General features: G+C 48.5%; 1 pseudogene; it reads right to left on the bottom strand.

Moving 5' to 3' along the window:
• Window positions 1–5,360: 5,360 nt before the first annotated feature.
• On the bottom strand, window positions 5,361–6,371 carry LOC110327129 (annotated as a pseudogene).
• Window positions 6,372–7,334: the final 963 nt, after the last annotated feature.

Here is a 7,334-nt window from a genome sequence, read left to right as displayed (position 1 = left end):
GAGAGAGAGAGAGAGAGAGAGAGAGAGAGAGAGAGAGAGAGAGAGATTTGCTATGGGATCATGGAAGGACAAAGGGTGCCCCCGGGTTGACTTCCTTTCTTGGCTCCTCAGCAGTCACACACGTGACCTTGGGTAAGTTACAAGAAGCTCTATGTGCCTCAGTTTCCAAATCTGTGCAAGGATGACGATAACCAACTTACAGCGTGGGTGGGAGAAGCAGAGTCTGTAAAGTGGTGGGAATAGGGGTGTTAAGTGGCTGGAAATTGTCGAGAATGTCTGGCATCTTGAGTTGGAGGCTGGCACTCTCCCAGTGGGGCGCACGATCCAACCAGAACTTTTGACTTTATTCATAATTGTCAAATATTGGGCAAAAGCCGGCTGGACTCATTCATCCTCATGTCTTCATTTAGAATTCTGGACTCTCCCTCTCTCTTCTAAGTAGTCCTCCCTCTCCCGCTCCTCTTCCCTAATGCCCACAGGGACAAGTTTCTTGGAGTCTCAATCTGCTAAACCCAATTGCAGCTGCCTCTGACCTCACGTGTTTCCCCATTTTAAATCGTTGTGTCAGACATTTTCAGCTGCTAAGCACAAACGCTGGCCTCTGTGTGCATGTGTGCACACGCATTACGATTTCTTTAACGTTTTCAAACGCCTGCTCTTGGCCTGCCTTGGGTTTTGCCTTATCCCAAGGTGGTTTCCAACCCATTTGTTCCCCCCATTAATTGCTCTGCCAGCACTTAGCCTCCTCACTGCCGTGGCTGCTCCCCCTTCTCTAATGTCCCTGCCTCTCCCCAAAGGCCGTCCCTAATCTACTGGGCTCTCTGATGCTTTGCAAAATTGAATGGCCTCTGTTTATCTTGCCCCTCCCCGCCATGTTCAGGGCAGTTATCTCAGGCGGGCTCCCATTTCCTGCTCTTATTGTTGGCTCCTGGCCAGGCATCACACATTCATGTGAAATCCTGCCTCCTCTAGCAGAAGGGAAAGGCTGTTTCGATTCATGGAAAGCCCATTGCCACAAAGATGCTACGCCCTCGCCCTAGGCACAAGGTTCTTGGTGACCAGGGCAAGGTTGGAGGCTCTGGTCCCTATGGACATTTGTGCTAAAAGGGGGTTAAGGCAGCAACAGTGTGGTCTTTGTGGCAAGGGGATGGAGGGGACCACCAAATCTAAGTGACCTGGAGCTGGTCCCCGGTTCACTTCTCAGCCTCAAGTTGTTTATTTCGTGAACGGAGAAAACCATCCTCACGGCTTCACGGCCATGCTGGGAGGAGTATGAAGGAGAGAACTTAGAAAATGGCATCTGCTCCATAAAAATTTTGATTTTCTGCCTTCTTATGGGTCGCTAGGACCTCCGGGTGAGTCTGGGTTTCAACAGGAAGGAAATGGTACCTCCAGGCATTTAAGAGAAGAATGTAAGGAAGGGGAGATGTGCTGAGGTGTGGGCAGGAGATGAGAAACATCCCGGTCTCCGCAACAGCCAGAAGTTGTAAGTAGCTACTGTAGGGGCCAGGGTGAGCTTCGAGAACCCTCGGGAAAAGCTGGAGCCATGAATGATTGATTGCAAAGGGTTCTTGGGTTTTAATAAACGGAGAGCATTTCTTCCTGTCTTAAGACTTACGCAAGTCCAATGGGTTTTGTTTGTCTGTTTCAATTGAAGTAGTTGGATGTAGGAGAACCCATTGGAGGAGGAATACGGAGCCTGAGAAGCCCATTCCTTTTCTTTTCTGCCTTCTATGGGTTGAGCCCAAAACAGGGGGAAAGAGGACCTGAATGGTATCATTCAGAGGTGCCCCAAAGGGCAGAGGAAGCTGGTGAATGGACCAGAAGTGGACCGGAAGTAGAGAAGCACCCTGTCAGGGGGGCTTTACTAAGCAGTCACTTTGCACAAGGCCCTAAGTCTCCATTTCCTGCTAAATGATTCCCCAAACTTACCAGCTTATCTATCACAGAGCTGATGTACAGATCCAGGGGCAGGGCTGTGACCACACTCTTTGCAAGAACCGCCCCCTACCCCCCACCCCGTTTATTCATCTGTATTGTGTCACCAACATCCAGGCAAGTTAATAAGGTAGAAAATCCAGGACGAGAAATGGGTCTTCACCAGTGGCTCAGCCAAGGCACCAGGTTTCTAGCCCTCAGCTGCTGTCTGACTTTACACTTGCTAGAAAGCAAACCTGACAAGCTTTTGTATGCACGCAGTCTGTCTGGGAGCTGCTCTTAGGTAGTAAAAGAAGGAAGCAGGGCCAAGAGGAGATTTGATCTCAACTCCACCAGGCCTCTGAGTTTGTGCACAAATATCCTGGGTTCTCTGTGGGACAAAAAGTGGGGCTAGGGCCGCTGGGCGAGGATGGATACGGGAAGTTTGACTGTGTGACCTCTGGGCAGGCGTCCAGCTGTGAGAAGCCACAGGACCTCGCTCCTGGGATGAGGAAGGAGCAGTTTGGGGTCCCTGCGGACCTGCTGGAGTCGGGAGTCAGGCTCAAACTCTCAGGCACCACAGAAGCCGCTGGGTACCGAGGAAGTGCTGGTCTGGTGTCCCTGGGCCACACGGAGATTCTCAGTCTTGGATATCACAGATGCCTCTGGATATCACGGAAGAGCTAAGAATGGAGTGTGGGGGTGGGGGAGCCCAAGGACGAACTCTGGCTGGGGGCCGAAGGAAAAAGGGCAGGGAGGAGAGCTCTGGCTGGGTTCTGGGGGCGACGAGAATCTTTGGCTTGGTCTGGTGGATGGCTCGGGTTGGCTGGTGGCCAGGAAGGCCTTCCGATTGGAGGTTAGACACATGGCTCGTTATGGGAAGACCTGCTCCATTGCTCCAGCACAGCGGATCACAATGAGAAGGGGCAGTCCATGGTTTTAGGCGTTTATTGTAGAAAGGCAGAGAAGAGAGTGGGAGAGAGTAGGGAAGTAGAGGCCGACCATGGCCACGTGGAGAGAGGGGGACCAAGGGAGCAAAAGTAAGAGCAAGAGAATAAGAGAGAGAGGAAGGGCAAAGCAGCTCCTTTTATAGTGGGCTGGGCCATCCTGACTGTTGCCAGGCAACTGTGGGGAGGAACATACCTGGCTGTTGCCAGGTAACTGTGGGGTGGAGACCAGACACAATATCAGGAGCTTGGGGTATTGATTGATGGCCACACACCTCTCTGCAGGGGGCTGTCGCAGGCTGTAGCTAAGACAGGAGCCAGGGGCCCTGGAGGCATGGCGGAACACCCTTAGTGTCACCGGGGTTCAAGGCCTGTGCTCGACTGGAGACCAGGCTGTCTGTGCACAGCACACGGGCCCCACAGTTTTCTTTTTGCAGAGAAGGTCTGGGAAATGTACTCAACAACCTCCAGCTCTTGATGGCTGAGAGCTCTTCTCAGGGTCTTTAACTCACTAGCCATTCCAGGCTGCCTTATGTGGGCAAGCCACCTCGAGGCATTAGGTAGCCACGGGGAGACAAATAAGTGCCTGGAGAGTGAGCCAGGAAGGAGTTGTCATGCAACTGGGATGAAGACTTTTGTCCACCTGACACAACCTGGCAAGAGTCTCAGTGAGGGATTGACCTGCGGGGCGTGTCTATGAAGGATGGTCTTATCTGAACTAATCCTGGTGGGAAGATCCACCCGAAGTGTGAAAGGCACCATTTTCTGAACAGGTTCCTGAACTGTGTAAGAGTGAAGAAAGTTAGTTGTGAGTTAGCAAGCCCTGAAGCAGCATGCATGCATTTCTCTCTGCTGTGTATGCACACATACGGATTTCTGTCTGCTAAGCATGCATGCATGCATTTCTCTGTGCTGTGCATGAGTGTATGCATGCATTTCTCTCTGCTGTGTTTGCACACATGGATTTCTCTCTGTTGTGTAGGCATGCATTTCTCTGTGACCAGAGATGTGGGATGGGACCAGCTGCTTCAAGCCCCTGCCATTGTGATTTCCCCACAATGCTGGGCTATCGCCTGGAGCTGTGGGCTAAAATAAATAAACTCTTTCCCTCCTAAGTTGCCTCTTGTCAGTTTTTACATTTTTAAGATTAGTTAACTAAGAAAAAAATTTTTCTTTTGTCACAACAACAGAAGGAAGACTAGAGTGGGCACTGATGCCATCTACCTTGGTCTCCTAATTTGTGTCATAGGGATCATGCCCGACTCACAGGATGCTTGTGAGGATCGATGACCAAAGGATCATGTGAGTTCCAAGCGCATGGCCCATCCAAGCATCTAATAGAAAAAGAAGCATCCGTAATGGAAATGGGCGTATACTAGCCATGCATTACAGATGGGGCAAACGGGTTCAGGGAAGGTGGGACATTTTTCTGAAATCAGACAGAAAGTCCCTGAGTGGCCAAGCCCACTCCTGACTGTTTTCTTCCCCTCCCCCCTCTGCTTACTACATAAAGCACAGAGAAGCATTGTAAACATAAAATGTTTGTGGTCCCAGACTTGGTAGCTCAGACCCAAGTCAAACTGACTCCTAAGGGATGGTGCTCTCAGCCCAACTCTCAAATACACAAGCATTTCTCAGTCCCTTGGGCCTTCTGTTTGGCTCCCAGCCCTTCGCCAGTGGTGCCTGGGTACCTGCGCCTATTCCAAGGGGTGCCAGAGAGTCTCCAGACAAAATAAACTACGCCGTAAAAAGACCAAGGGCATAAAAACTCCACACGCCTTGTTCTCCTTGTAATAGTGTTTTCTTTTAAAAATAAATATTTTGTAATGCTCTCTTTACTGTCCTGCTGATACACACATAAAAACCAGTAAAACGCACACCTCTTTAAAAGTTGTGGTGAGATATATATAGCATTTTCCCACAATTTTAATCAGTTTGAAGAATACAGGGTTTTTTGTTGTTGTTGTTGGGTTTTTTTGCATTTGTGTGTGTGTGCGTGCGCGCGTGTGTGTGTATGTGTGTGTGTGTAGGTCACAGTTGATGCCAAATGTCTTACCTTAATTCCTCTCTAGTTTTTAAAAGTTTTCTATTTTTATATAATATATTTAGCAAGTTTGTTCTGATATATTCCCATTGCACGTAGGCTAATATCTCTGAGGCATCTGAATGCAAACAGCTTGGTGCTGGACTCAATTCATCTGTTTTCCTAAAAACCTCCAAAGATAAAGACAGTTAAAAAATCTAAGGTGAACAAGAACGTTGCTTATTAAACTCTCTTCTGGTACCACTTTCTCTTTTCTCCTGCCTTGATGTGACCTCATCTTGGTGGTTTCTATCTCTTGCTCTTTTCCTTGGTCCTGCACTCACCCTCACCCCCAACTCCCCACCCCCCCCATCCCTGCCCCGTTCCTCACCCCCCACCCCCCATCACCAACCCTTTTCTTTTTTCCTGGAGCAGACTTTCTCCTTCAGCCGCCCCTTTAAATCTCTGACCTCTCACCTCCATTTGTTTAGGGATCCTTGCTGATCCTCTGTGGTCACTTTCAACACATCTTTCTCACACACCCTTCTAGTACCTTCTAAGTCATGTTTCTGCTCTAAGTCATGTTTCTGCTCCGGTTGTAGGTTACTGTTATTTGCACCTTTGGCTTTCTCCAGTGCATCCTTAGCCTTTTCTTAAAAGGGAGTGATTTTCTCTTTTGCTCCTGTGAAACTGTCGATCTATTTTATTTCACTGTGATTTAAGAAGAGGATGTATAAATTCTCTCTATGTGTCTGGGCATCTAAATCACTCGAAAGTTCAGCAAGCATCCTGCTTTCCCTTCTAGAGAGCTTGTTTCTGCCTTTCTTGTGTTTTTCTCTGTGTTCTTAAGCTCACTTTCTCTGCCCCTGTCTGTCTGCCCTCTCTGTTCTCTCTCTGTCCCCCCTTCTGTCCCTCTTGGTCTCTCCCTTTGTCCCTCATTGTCCCTCTCTGTCTCTCTGCTCATCGCTGCCTTTGTCTCTCTTCCTCTTTAAAACATATCATCACCAAGTTTGCGTCTTTGTACTTCTGGCTGAGGGACTCTACAGACTTCTTTACAGGCTAAATACCATCAGACACAGCAAATACTGACCCCTTACATGTTCTGGGCAAAGTTCTTCTCATCTGAGTATTTGGCACCTGACTTTTATCACCTATGTCCTCAGGGGCTGCATCGCTGGGAAGCATTTACTAGAAACAGATCTATTTCTCACATCATTTTTATGCTCTCAGGAACTTGGGGGGGGGGGTGGAAGTCGTGTGGAGATCTTCTGAATGTGGTTTCCTCTGTGAGCTCTGCCTCAGATGTACTTAGTGCTTGCACACTTACGTTAAAGTCTCTTGTCAGACAACTTAACCTGTTGAATTTTGTCATGACTTCCAAAGGCACCCAGCCATTCTTTTACAAATTTGTTCCATGGCAAGTTGAAATCTCCAAAAAAATAATGTTTAATTTGATGACAGACATTGGCCTCCAGAGCGGCCATCTTTACCATCTCTGTCTTCAACTATTGTGGCGATCAGCATCCTGCAGATGGGTTTAGGTTTATGCTCCATCGTTGTTAGAAATAAGAGGCGTTGAACAAACCATACCTTGCAGCAGGTCTCACGTGGGAGGTTTACTAGGAGGGGGTCAGAGTCAGCTTCTGGGAGAGGGTGGAAGGAAAGGGGGGGCAGGGAGGATGAGTCTTCTATCTGGTCTGTGATGCATGCACAAAGGGATGTATGTTGGGGGCCATGGTGCATATGTGAAGGGACAGATGCAAGAGCTAAGCTGTCACCTAGAGATGACATGTTTCATCACTGGCTCGGGGAGCAGCTGACTGTAAAAATGCCTGATTACTGTGGAGTCTTCTAGCTGTCCTCGGATGCTCCTGATGCTAACATTCCTCTCCTCATCATAAACAGAGGGGGAAGGGGGGGGAAGGGCATCAGATCTTTTAAATTGCTACCTGCTGTCTAGGGGCATTGTCAATTTTGGGGCTTACCTGACCCCCCCACCATCAACCCCCACCATCAGGGCTCACTGGATGGATGTTCGTGGACAGTGGTTGGTAATTCTGAAAAAGAAACTGACTGATGGGTTGTAAAATTTTTTTTTTTTTAATTTGTCGTTGGAGGAATGTGGAGACAAGGCTGATGAGGTAGGGAGCAAATAGTAAAGCCAGTAAAATGAGGAGAAGAGGGGTTAGGAAAGGCGAGGCAGTATCCACTTCCATATGGGGTTTTCAAAAACCCAGGAATTAGAGGCGTCACGTTGTTTCCTGTGTTTTTGGATGTGATTGTAGCTGTTGGATTTTGCTTCTTACTATACCAGACTGGCTGATGTAGAAGCAGCACTCTTCATGGAGAAAAAGGCAAAGGCTACCCTCTTTAGCTGTAAGAATATCTAGTTCCTGTCAGTTCTGAAACACCACTGCCACCAGGGAATCGATCTGTCTTTGCAGGGT

This window comes from Mus pahari, chromosome 9, assembly GCF_900095145.1.
Source record: "Mus pahari chromosome 9, PAHARI_EIJ_v1.1, whole genome shotgun sequence".
Taxonomy (NCBI): Eukaryota; Metazoa; Chordata; class Mammalia; order Rodentia; family Muridae; genus Mus; species Mus pahari.
The sequence above is the reverse complement of the archived record's forward strand: the minus strand, read 5'-3'. Positions and strand labels throughout refer to the sequence as shown.